Source organism: Callionymus lyra, chromosome 11, assembly GCF_982586985.1.
Source record: "Callionymus lyra chromosome 11, fCalLyr1.hap1.1, whole genome shotgun sequence".
In the NCBI taxonomy this organism is placed as follows: domain Eukaryota; kingdom Metazoa; phylum Chordata; class Actinopteri; order Syngnathiformes; family Callionymidae; genus Callionymus; species Callionymus lyra.
Window position 1 is genome coordinate 2,537,501 of NC_141828.1, and position 14,080 is coordinate 2,551,580.

At 37.7% G+C, this 14,080-nt stretch overlaps 1 protein-coding gene and 1 pseudogene across 2 annotated transcripts in view; both read right to left on the minus strand.

The window, feature by feature from the left end:
* LOC148068914 (equilibrative nucleoside transporter 1-like) overlaps positions 1 to 14,080 on the minus strand; it is a 43,769-nt gene that overhangs the window by 28,609 nt on the left and 1,080 nt on the right. The window lies entirely within an intron of this gene.
* On the minus strand, positions 8,553 to 11,029 carry LOC148068915 (general transcription factor II-I repeat domain-containing protein 2 pseudogene; annotated as a pseudogene). Its single transcript, XR_015713008.1, has 2 exons — positions 9,150 to 11,029; positions 8,553 to 9,043 (listed from the first exon to the last, which is right to left on the minus strand). The product of XR_015713008.1 is annotated as a general transcription factor II-I repeat domain-containing protein 2 pseudogene (transcript).

The following is a 14,080-nucleotide window of genomic DNA, read 5'->3' on the forward strand; positions in this document are numbered from 1 at the left end:
AGTAATACTAACTTATGATCTAGTCAAACACTAGTGATCCAGTGAAGTAATACTAACTTATGATCTAGTCAAACACTAGTGATCCAGTGAAGTAATACTAACTTATGATCTAGTCAAACACTAGTGATCCAGTGAAGTAATACTAACTTATGATCTAGTCAAACACTAGTGATCCAGTGGAAGTAATACTAACTTATGATCTAGTCAAACACTAGTGATCCAGTGAAGTAATACTAACTTATGATCTAGTCAAACACTAGTGATCCAGTGAAGTAATACTAACTTATGATCTAGTCAAACACTAGTGATCCAGTGAAGTTATACTAACTTATGATCTAGTCAAACACTAGTGATCCAGTGAAGTAATACTAACTTATGATCTAGTCAAACACTAGTGATCCAGTGAAGTAATACTAACTTATGATCTAGTCAAACACTAGTGATCCAGTGAAGTAATACTAACTTATGATCTAGTCAAACACTAGTGATCCAGTGAAGTAATACTAACTTATGATCTAGTCAAACACTAGTGATCCAGCGGAAGTAATACTAACTTATGATCTAGTCAAACACTAGTGATCCAGTGAAGTAATACTAACTTATGATCTAGTCAAACACTAGTGATCCAGTGAAGTAATACTAACTTATGATCTAGTCAAACACTAGTGATCCAGTGAAGTAATACTAACTTATGATCTAGTCAAACACTAGTGATCCAGTGGAAGTAATACTAACTTATGATCTAGTCAAACACTAGTGATCCAGTGAAGTAATACTAACTTCTGATCTAGTCAAACACTAGTGATCCAGTGAAGTAATACTAACTTCTGATCTAGTCAAACACAAGTGATCCAGTGTAGTAATACTAACTTATGATCTAGTCAAACACTAGTGATCCAGTGAAGTAATACTAACTTATGATCTAGTCAAACACTAGTGATCCAGTGAAGTAATACTAACTTATGATCTAGTCAAACACTAGTGATCCAGTGAAGTAATACTAACTTATGATCTAGTCAAACACTAGTGATCCAGTGAAGTAATACTAACTTATGATCTAGTCAAACACTAGTGATCCAGTGAAGTAATACTAACTTATGATCTAGTCAAACACTAGTGATCCAGTGAAGTAATACTAACTTATGATCTAGTCAAACACTAGTGATCCAGTGAAGTAATACTAACTTATGATCTAGTCAAACACTAGTGATCCAGTGGAAGTAATACTAACTTATGATCTAGTCAAACACTAGTGATCCAGTGAAGTAATACTAACTTATGATCTAGTCAAACACTAGTGATCCAGTGAAGTAATACTAACTTATGATCTAGTCAAACACTAGTGATCCAGTGAAGTTATACTAACTTATGATCTAGTCAAACACTAGTGATCCAGTGAAGTAATACTAACTTATGATCTAGTCAAACACTAGTGATCCAGTGAAGTAATACTAACTTATGATCTAGTCAAACACTAGTGATCCAGTGAAGTAATACTAACTTATGATCTAGTCAAACACAAGTGATCCAGTGTAGTAATACTAACTTATGATCTAGTCAAACACTAGTGATCCAGTGAAGTAATACTAACTTATGATCTAGTCAAACACTAGTGATCCAGTGAAGTAATACTAACTTATGATCTAGTCAAACACTAGTGATCCAGTGAAGTAATACTAACTTATGATCTAGTCAAACACTAGTGATCCAGTGAAGTAATACTAACTTATGATCTAGTCAAACACTAGTGATCCAGTGAAGTAATACTAACTTATGATCTAGTCAAACACTAGTGATCCAGTGAAGTAATACTAACTTATGATCTAGTCAAACACTAGTGATCCAGTGAAGTAATACTAACTTATGATCTAGTCAAACACTAGTGATCCAGTGGAAGTAATACTAACTTATGATCTAGTCAAACACTAGTGATCCAGTGAAGTAATACTAACTTATGATCTAGTCAAACACTAGTGATCCAGTGAAGTAATACTAACTTATGATCTAGTCAAACACTAGTGATCCAGTGAAGTTATACTAACTTATGATCTAGTCAAACACTAGTGATCCAGTGAAGTAATACTAACTTATGATCTAGTCAAACACTAGTGATCCAGTGAAGTAATACTAACTTATGATCTAGTCAAACACTAGTGATCCAGTGAAGTAATACTAACTTATGATCTAGTCAAACACTAGTGATCCAGTGAAGTAATACTAACTTATGATCTAGTCAAACACTAGTGATCCAGTGAAGTAATACTAACTTATGATCTAGTCAAACACTAGTGATCCAGTGAAGTAATACTAACTTATGATCTAGTCAAACACTAGTGATCCAGTGAAATAATACTAACTTAGGATCTAGTCAAACACTAGTGATCCAGTGAAGTAATACTAACTTATGATCTAGTCAAACACTAGTGATCCAGTGAAGTAATACTAACTTATGATCTAGTCAAACACTAGTGATCCAGTGAAGTAATACTAACTTATGATCTAGTCAAACACTAGTGATCCAGTGAAGTTATACTAACTTATGATCTAGTCAAACACAAGTGATCCAGTGAAGTAATACTAACTTATGATCTAGTCAAACACTAGTGATCCAGTGAAGTAATACTAACTTATGATCTAGTCAAACACTAGTGATCCAGTGGAAGTAATACTAACTTATGATCTAGTCAAACACTAGTGATCCAGTGAAGTAATACTAACTTCTGATCTAGTCAAACACTAGTGATCCAGTGAAGTAATACTAACTTCTGATCTAGTCAAACACAAGTGATCCAGTGTAGTAATACTAACTTATGATCTAGTCAAACACTAGTGATCCAGTGAAGTAATACTAACTTATGATCTAGTCAAACACTAGTGATCCAGTGAAGTAATACTAACTTATGATCTAGTCAAACACTAGTGATCCAGTGAAGTAATACTAACTTATGATCTAGTCAAACACTAGTGATCCAGTGAAGTAATACTAACTTATGATCTAGTCAAACACTAGTGATCCAGTGAAGTTATACTAACTTATGATCTAGTCAAACACAAGTGATCCAGTGAAGTAATACTAACTTATGATCTAGTCAAACACTAGTGATCCAGTGAAGTAATACTAACTTATGATCTAGTCAAACACTAGTGATCCAGTGAAGTAATACTAACTTATGATCTAGTCAAACACTAGTGATCCAGTGAAGTAATACTAACTTATGATCTAGTCAAACACTAGTGATCCAGTCACTCGTCTCTTTCAACCTCCTTTGTTAAAGCAACATATTGTAAGAACTTTTCATCTCTTCTCGGTTGTTTTCTTAGAAGATCATGAACTTGTTGTTGAAGTTGTTAGCGTCATTTATAAAGTGTTATGTGTGCGTCTTCACCGTATGCTAACGATCTAAGTTGTTAGCGTCATTTATAAAGTGTTATGTGTGTGTGTACAAGGATTGATTATCGATTTGGTGATATCACGACGCGCCGGCGGCTCCTCTCTGATGTCGCTCAGTTTGGCGGGAAAACGATGCAAGTCCCGCGAGACTGAGCGTTAGAAGAGATATTTTTCCACCATCATGTCGCGGAAATAAACGAAAGGGAAATATCATCGTTTTCCTTCTCTAGACCACCTGACCTCCACTACAGAACTCTTACCTGCACGTGTGGCTACATTTTAAGTTGAAGGAAAAAATATCTAAAACAATATCGATATCGCAATTCAAGACACAAATACCGAATATCGCACATTTTTCCAATATCGTGCAGCTCTATATTACAATATTTTATCAGATAGAACTTTGTGATCCGACAGAAGATCAAAGAAGAAAGATTAGAGGTCAGTGAGAGCATAAATACATGCAAATGAATAATAATAATATTAATTATAAATAAGAATTTAAACATCACAGTCTTGGCTGTGACAGAATACAACATGTTTTCAACGTAACGATAATAAAGAGTTAAAGTTACTCACATGAGGATGTTGATCAAACATCTCAGCTACGAGGCCAGACAGAGTTGAAAGTGTAAACACATGTTTCACGAGCGTCGACTGATGTGATGCAACTTTTAAATCAAAACCTTCTTCCACAGTTTCTGGTTTTAGTTTCTTGAGAAAAATACTTTCTCTCTTGTGGAAGAAAAGCATCTTTGTTGTTTATGAACGTCTGCGCCAACAGAGAGTGATGATGTCATCAGTTCAGTCACATGACTCTCACCTGTTTCATATTTGTTTGTGTTAATATAACTTTATCGACTCTACACACTCACAGAAGCATGTTAGTGAAGCTCCAGCTGATTGGACCACAAGTTACAACATCAACCAATGGGACACGTTCTTTGTCATAAGCTCCGCCCATTAAGTGAAGCACTGAGAGATTTGATTGGATCAGACGCGTGTCAATCAAAACAGCTGGTGTTTGAAGATTGAAGTCATGATGTGATGAAGTGAGAGTCGTCACAGAGGGATGAACGAAAACAAAAATACGCATGAAAAACATACAGAATTAGCATATTAGACATTGATAGTTAATAATGAAGGAAAAAACTAGAAAAGAAATAGCAAAAAATAAATAAATAAATGTTACCAAAAAATCAGGGAAAAAATGTGCAAAAATAAACATTCTTTTTATCAAAAGCAGAAAAAAAAATAAAAAATAAAGTTTAACAGAAAAATATTATCAAAAAAGAGAAAAATTAGCCAAAGAACTGGTAAAATATTGACAAATAACAGAAAACCAGACGAAAAACTGAAAGAAAATATTCTCGGAAAATGTAAACATGATGAAAAACAGAAAGAAATATCAGTGGAGCACTAAGAGATCTGATTGGATGAGCCGTGTGTCAATCAAAACAGCTGATTTCGTGTCATGAACGGAGTGATTTGTTATGTTAACATCTCACAGACAAATTTTACTTTCATAACTCATTTCCTGCTTGATAGCAACATTAGCGTTGCAACATATTTTAGTGTCACTTGTAGAAACGGATGCTCGTCGGGATGAAGGATTTGCTTTAGTTCTGCTGGTGGAAGTCTGGGTCAGAGCCGGGAACACAAAGAAGAAAGTTGTCCTTGAATGACTCTTCAGTTCAGGAGGAGGAAGCTGGAAGTCTCTCATGCTGAGACACCATCATGTAACAATGGAACCTGTATGACGGACAGCTGTCAATCATCCTGGTTGGTGACGTCACTGAAGCTCCTCGTTTGAAACATGAGTCGGCCATGATTTTACAAACTTTCACAAAAATGTTCTGAAAATAAACGTGTGGCTGAGAAATGTTGTGAGAAACAACAAAAACACACAAACGTTTGTGCGTTTAAACTTCAAAAATGTGGTTTATTTGGTCAAAAGAGTTTCATTTCCTGCTGGTGAGGCGAGGGTTCGTGTTATCAGAGTCTTTTACTGTCGCAGTTTGAAACTGTTTTCATTCTAGAAAGTTTCAACTCTAAATATTTACCTCCTTGTCAAGTAGAAGGAAGATCAGAAATAATAACACAAACACTTTTGTCAACTGAGAACAAACACAACATTAAATCGTGAAGTGAATTCACTTGTTTTGTGTTTTCCTTTGAAGTGTCAACATTCTCCTCGTGTGGAATCAAGTCATTGAAAAGAAATGTTGTAAATATCTTTTAATATGAGTTTAGCTCATATTAGTCCAACTTACAAATGTGTCGGAAACACTGAAATATTGAGGTTTTCACGTCTTATTCAGCAGATTATGAAACATCAACTATAACTGACACATATTTATGGACCAAGAAACTTTGTTCAGTTTGAACATTTGTTCCATAAAAAAGAACGAGAAACAGACGATGAATTCAACAGTTTTACTTCATCGCAGGAAATGTTTCTGAAACATCGGCACAAACTCAAACTTATACGACCAGGAGCAACAAAACCAAGAGAAATGAATCATTTATAAAACGGACGAAGATCACGAGTCAATTCAAGCCCGAAGATTAATAACCTTGTTTTGATTTGTCTTCATGAAGAACAGATGCTCTCAGTTCTCCTTTCATGCAGCTCTTCTGTTTCCTTCCTCTCCAACTGAACTGAAATAGATCAACTAGATCTGAACTGAACTAGATCGACTACATCTGAACTGAACTAGATCGACTACATCTGAACTGAACTAGATCGACTACATCTGAACTGAACTAGATCGACTACATCTGAACTGAACTAGATCGACTACATCTGAACTGAACTAGATCGACTACATCTGAACTGAACTAGATCAACTACATCTGAACTGAACTGGATCAACTACATCTGAAGTGGACTAGATCAACTACATCTGAACTGAACTAGATCAACTACATCTGAACTGAACTAGATCAAATACATCTGAACTGAACTAGATCAACTACATCTGAACTGAACTAGATCAACTACATCTGAACTGTACTAGATCAACTAGATCTGAACTGAACTAGATCGACTACATCTGAACTGAACTAGATCGACTACATCTGAACTGAACTAGATCAACTACATCTGAACTGAACTAGATCAACTACATCTGAACTGAACTAGATCAACTACATCTGAACTAAACTAGATCAACTAGATCTGAACTGAACTAGATCGACTACATCTGAACTGAACTAGATCGACTACATCTGAACTGAACTAGATCGACTAGATCTGAACTGAACTAGATCGACTACATCTGAACTGAACTAGATTGACTACATCTGAACTGAACTGGATCAACTACATCTGAAGTGGACTAGATCAACTACATCTGAACTGAACTAGATCAACTACATCTGAACTGAACTAGATCAACTACATCTGAACTGAACTAGATCAACTACATCTGAACTGAACTAGATCAACTACATCTGAACTGTACTAGATCAACTAGATCTGAACTGAACTAGATCAACTAGATCTGAACTGGACTAGATCGACTACATCTGAACTGAACTAGATCAACTACATCTGAACTGAACTAGATCAACTACATCTGAACTGAACTAGATCGACTACATCTGAACTGGACTAGATCGACTACATCTGAACTGAACTAGATCAACTAGATCTGAACTGAACTAGATCGACTACATCTGAACTGAACTGGATCAACTACATCTGAACTGAACTAGATCAACTACATCTGAACTGAACTAGATCAACTACATCTGAACTGAACTAGATCGACTACATCTGAACTGGACTAGATCGACTACATCTGAACTGAACTAGATCGACTACATCTGAACTGAACTAGATCAACTAGATCTGAACTGAACTAGATCGACTACATCTGAACTGAACTGGATCAACTACATCTGAAGTGGACTAGATCAACTACATCTGAACTGAACTAGATCAACTACATCTGAACTGAACTAGATCAACTAGATCTGAACTGAACTAGATCAACTACATCTGAACTGAACTAGATCAACTACATCTGAACTGAACTAGATCAACTACATCTGAACTGTACTAGATCAACTAGATCTGAACTGAACTAGATCAACTAGATCTGAACTGGACTAGATCGACTACATCTGAACTGAACTAGATCAACTACATCTGAACTGAACTAGATCAACTACATCTGAACTGAACTAGATCGACTACATCTGAACTGAACTGGATCAACTACATCTGAACTGGACTAGATCAACTACATCTGAACTGAACTAGATCAACTAGATCTGAACTGGACTAGATCCACTAGATCTGAACTGAACTAGATCAACTACATCTGAACTGAACTAGATCGACTACATCTGAACTGAACTAGATCGACTACATCTGAACTGGACTAGATCGACTACATCTGAACTGAACTAGATCGACTAGATCTGAACTGGATCAACTACATCTGAACTGAACTAGATCGACTACATCTGAACTGAACTAGATCAACTAGATCTGAACTGAACTAGATCGACTACATCTGAACTGAACTGGATCAACTACATCTGAACTGAACTAGATCAACTAGATCTGAACTGAACTAGATCGACTACATCTGAACTGAACTAGATCAACTACATCTGAACTGAACTAGATCAACTACATCTGAACTGTACTAGATCAACTACATCTAAACTGAACTAGATCAACTAGATCTGAACTGGACTAGATCGACTACATCTGAACTGAACTAGATCAACTACATCTGAACTGAACTAGATCAACTAGATCTGAACTGAACTAGATCAACTACATCTGAACTGTACTAGATCAACTAGATCTGAACTGAACTAGATCAACTACATCTGAACTGAACTAGATTGATTAGATCTGAACTGAACTAGATCAACTACATCTGAACTGAACTAGATCGACTAGATCTGAACTGAACTACATCAACTACATCTGAACTGGACTAGATCGACTAGATCTGAAATGAACTAGATCGACTAGATCTGAACTGAACTAGATCGACTACATCTGAACTGAACTAGATCAACTAGATCTGAACTAAACTAGATTGACTAGATCTGAACTGAACTAGATCAACTACATCTGAACTGAACTAGATCAACTAGATCAGGGGTGTCAAACTGGTTTTCACCAGGGGCCGCATCATCATAATGGCTGCCCTCAAAGGGCCAGATGTAACTTATAAATGTAACTAAATGTAAGCTAATGTAAACTAAATGTAACTACTCCTTAATGTTAAATGACTTTGAATGTATTACTTGAGAGGCATAACTACTGTAAAACCAACAATTGTGAGCTGCTAACAACATATGTGATGTAGCATTTTACAATAAAATAAAAATGGCTGCACACAGCCTTGCATGTGGTGCACTAAATACATTGCTACACATAAAAATAAGTCAAAACATACAGCTCAAGACTAACAAGTTGAAACAGTCTGACAAGCAACTTTTCCTGTTGATGCACATGTATCATCACACTTGTCACCTCAAGCAGAGAAAAAATAAATCAATTGCAGGAAAATCAGATTGGTGAGTCTTTATAACAAGAACAAGAACAAGAACAATTCAATTCTTGTGGATGAGTAGATCCTGAACAAGTGGATCCCCTCTCCACCATCCATTGGTCATGGTCTGAAAATAACAAGCACAATCATTAAATTTCACACAGTTTAACTATTCTTCTTCTTGGTTACATTACATTTTATTATATTCTAATTGGGTTTTTAAAAATGCTTACCTATGTCTTCTGACCAGATGTCTGACACCGTGTTCCCGTTACCAGTGTGTCAATGTCTGATTTTAGGTCCTGTGCTGAGGCAATCCGTAGAACAGAATGGAGGTTGTCATCAGTGATGCGAGATCTGTGCTTGTTTTTGTTTACATTCATTATTGAAAACAACTGTTCGCACAGGTAGGTGCTCCCAAACATTGAAAGAACACGGGCAGCATGAAGTCGAAGCTGTGGCATCAAAGCAGGGGGCAGCAGACGGTAAAAGTCCTGGATTGCAGCATCCTGGAACTTTGCTTTCAGGCCACTGTCGCTTTGCAGATCAATCAACTCCATCTGAAGGTGCCGGGGTGCAGTGCCGATGTCAGTGGTGAAAGGACTGGTAAAGAGGGCAAAGCCAGTGTGCTGTGCTCGTAAGTCAGAGAAGCGCCGATCAAACTCATTCCTTATCAGGCTCAGTTTGGAGGCCAACTCAGCACATGAAAAAGTGTGGGGAAATGAGCCCGAGATGCTCTGACTAACAGGAAAGTTACCAAGATCATTGTGTTTCACTTGGCACATCCATAGGTCCAGTTTACGCTGGAAAGCCGTGATCGTGTCGGACATCTTTGTGATGACTTGTTTGCGTCCCTGCAGCTTCTGATTCAGTTCGGCGAGATGCTGGGTTATGTCACACAACATAGCAAAGTCACACAGCCACTGATCATCTGACAGTTCAGGCAAGGGTTTTCCTTTACGCTGCATGAAAACAGCAATTTCTTCCCTGAGCTCAAAAAATCTTTTGAGGACTTTGCTCCTACTCAGCCACCGAACTTCTGTATGGTACGGCACATCTCCATGCTCCGAGTCCATCTCCTGCAAAAACAGCTGGAACTGACGATGATTCAGGCCACGAGCGCGAATGAAATTCACTGTTTTCATGACCGTGGTCACTATGCCATCCATCCCCAGCACCTTCCCACACAAAGCTTCTTGATGGATAATGCAATGATATGTAATCAGAGGTGTGTGACAGTTAATTTCTTGCATTTTCCCCTTCATTATTCCAACTAAGCCCCTGTTTCCTCCACACATTGCGGGTGCACCGTCTGTAGTTAATCCCACCAACTTTTCCCAGGGCAATACATTTTTACTCATGGACTTCTCCACCGCATCAAAAATGTCCTGTCCTGTTGTGGTCCCATGCAAAGCAGCCACATCCAACAGCTCCTCAGTGACAGTGAGGTCCGACTTCACGCCTCTGATAAAAATTGATAACTGCGCTGTATCCGTGATATCTGTGCTTTCATCAACAGCTAATGAAAAAGCTATGTAGCTGCGTGTCTCGTCGGCCAGCTGTGTTGAAAGATTTCCTGCTATTACCTTAACTCGGTCCGCGATGGTGTTTCTTGATAAACTGACATTTTTAAAAGCCTGTACCTGGTCGGGACACACTTGCTCACACACTTTCACCATGCACCGCTTCAAAAACTCTCCCTCTGAAAAAGGCTTTGAACATTGGGCGATGTGTTCAGCCACAATAAAGCTAGCTTTCACTGCTGCATTATTTTTAGCTGTGGCTTTCGTGAAAACATTTTGCTGTGCTTGCAGTTTTCCTTTTAATTCTTCTGCAATTTTTTTTTTTTCTTCATGAGTAAATGTGGCATACTTAGCTCCATGTTTGGTGTCAAAATGCCGGCGTAAATTGTATTCTTTGACAACCGACACTGCCTCATAACATAAAAGACATACAGGCCTTTCTCCTTGCAGCACAAACATATTCGCCTTCCCACCTTTCTTGAAATAGCCTTCCCTCCTTATCAACCTTTCTCCTCTTGGACATTTTGCTAGTATGTATTTATATTTTTACTACATCTGAACTGAACTAGATCGACTACATCTGAACTGAACTAGATCGACTACATCTGAACTGAACTAGATCGACTACATCTGAACTGAACTAGATCGACTACATCTGAACTGAACTAGATCGACTACATCTGAACTGAACTGGATCAACTACATCTGAAGTGGACTAGATCAACTACATCTGAACTGAACTAGATCAACTACATCTGAACTGAACTAGATCAACTACATCTGAACTGAACTAGATCAACTACATCTGAACTGAACTAGATCAACTACATCTGAACTGTACTAGATCAACTAGATCTGAACTGAACTAGATCGACTACATCTGAACTGAACTAGATCGACTACATCTGAACTGAACTAGATCAACTACATCTGAACTGAACTAGATCAACTACATCTGAACTGAACTAGATCAACTACATCTGAACTAAACTAGATCAACTAGATCTGAACTGAACTAGATCGACTACATCTGAACTGAACTAGATCGACTACATCTGAACTGAACTAGATCGACTAGATCTGAACTGAACTAGATCGACTACATCTGAACTGAACTAGATTGACTACATCTGAACTGAACTGGATCAACTACATCTGAAGTGGACTAGATCAACTACATCTGAACTGAACTAGATCAACTACATCTGAACTGAACTAGATCAACTACATCTGAACTGAACTAGATCGACTACATCTGAACTGGACTAGATCGACTACATCTGAACTGAACTAGATCAACTAGATCTGAACTGAACTAGATCAACTACATCTGAACTGAACTGGATCAACTACATCTGAACTGAACTAGATCAACTACATCTGAACTGAACTAGATCAACTACATCTGAACTGAACTAGATCGACTACATCTGAACTGGACTAGATCGACTACATCTGAACTGAACTAGATCGACTACATCTGAACTGAACTAGATCAACTAGATCTGAACTGAACTAGATCGACTACATCTGAACTGAACTGGATCAACTACATCTGAAGTGGACTAGATCAACTACATCTGAACTGAACTAGATCAACTACATCTGAACTGAACTAGATCAACTACATCTGAACTGAACTAGATCAACTACATCTGAACTGAACTAGATCAACTACATCTGAACTGAACTAGATCAACTACATCTGAACTGTACTAGATCAACTAGATCTGAACTGAACTAGATCAACTAGATCTGAACTGGACTAGATCGACTACATCTGAACTGAACTAGATCAACTACATCTGAACTGAACTAGATCAACTACATCTGAACTGAACTAGATCGACTACATCTGAACTGGACTAGATCGACTACATCTGAACTGAACTAGATCGACTACATCTGAACTGAACTAGATCAACTAGATCTGAACTGAACTAGATCGACTACATCTGAACTGAACTGGATCAACTACATCTGAACTGGACTAGATCAACTACATCTGAACTGAACTAGATCAACTAGATCTGAACTGGACTAGATCCACTAGATCTGAACTGAACTAGATCAACTACATCTGAACTTAACTAGATCGACTACATCTGAACTGAACTAGATCGACTACATCTGAACTGGACTAGATCGACTACATCTGAACTGAACTAGATCGACTACATCTGAACTGGATCAACTACATCTGAACTGAACTAGATCGACTACATCTGAACTGGACTAGATCGACTACATCTGAACTGAACTAGATCGACTACATCTGAACTGGATCAACTACATCTGAACTGAACTAGATCGACTACATCTGAACTGAACTAGATCAACTAGATCTGAACTGAACTAGATCGACTACATCTGAACTGAACTGGATCAACTACATCTGAACTGAACTAGATCAACTAGATCTGAACTGAACTAGATCGACTACATCTGAACTGAACTAGATCAACTACATCTGAACTGAACTAGATCAACTACATCTGAACTGTACTAGATCAACTACATCTAAACTGAACTAGATCAACTAGATCTGAACTGGACTAGATCGACTACATCTGAACTGAACTAGATCAACTACATCTGAACTGAACTAGATCAACTAGATCTGAACTGAACTAGATCAACTACATCTGAACTGTACTAGATCAACTAGATCTGAACTGAACTAGATCAACTACATCTGAACTGAACTAGATTGATTAGATCTGAACTGAACTAGATCAACTACATCTGAACTGAACTAGATCAACTACATCTGAACTGAACTAGATCAACTAGATCTGAACTGAACTAGATCAACTACATCTGAACTGTACTAGATCAACTAGATCTGAACTGAACTAGATCAACTACATCTGAACTGAACTAGATTGATTAGATCTGAACTGAACTAGATCAACTACATCTGAACTGAACTAGATCGACTAGATCTGAACTGAACTACATCAACTACATCTGAACTGGACTAGATCGACTAGATCTGAAATGAACTAGATCGACTAGATCTGAACTGAACTAGATCAACTACATCTGAACTGAACTAGATCAACTAGATCTGAACTAAACTAGATTGACTAGATCTGAACTGAACTAGATCAACTACATCTGAACTGAACTAGATCAACTAGAACCATAACTAGATCGATAACACAACAGTAAAAACCATGAACTGACTTTAACCGACTTCAACTTCACTGATTTACTCTGAGTTAAACACACACACACACACACACACACACACACACACAGACACAAGCGCACACACACACACACTCACACATACACACACATACACACACACACACACAGACACAAGCGCACACACACACACACTCACACACACACACACACACACACACACACACACAGACACAAGCGCACACACACACACACTCACACACACACACACACACACACACACAGACACAAGCGCACACACACACACACTCACACATACACACACATACACACACACACATTCATAAACACGCACACACAGATACACACTGAACACTCCAGCAAACTTGTGACGTTTGCGTGTCTGAAGATTCAAATCAAGTAAAAAATACTTTGAAGATATAAATAATGATATGAAATCAAGTTCATCTGATGCAGTCGTTCCTCGT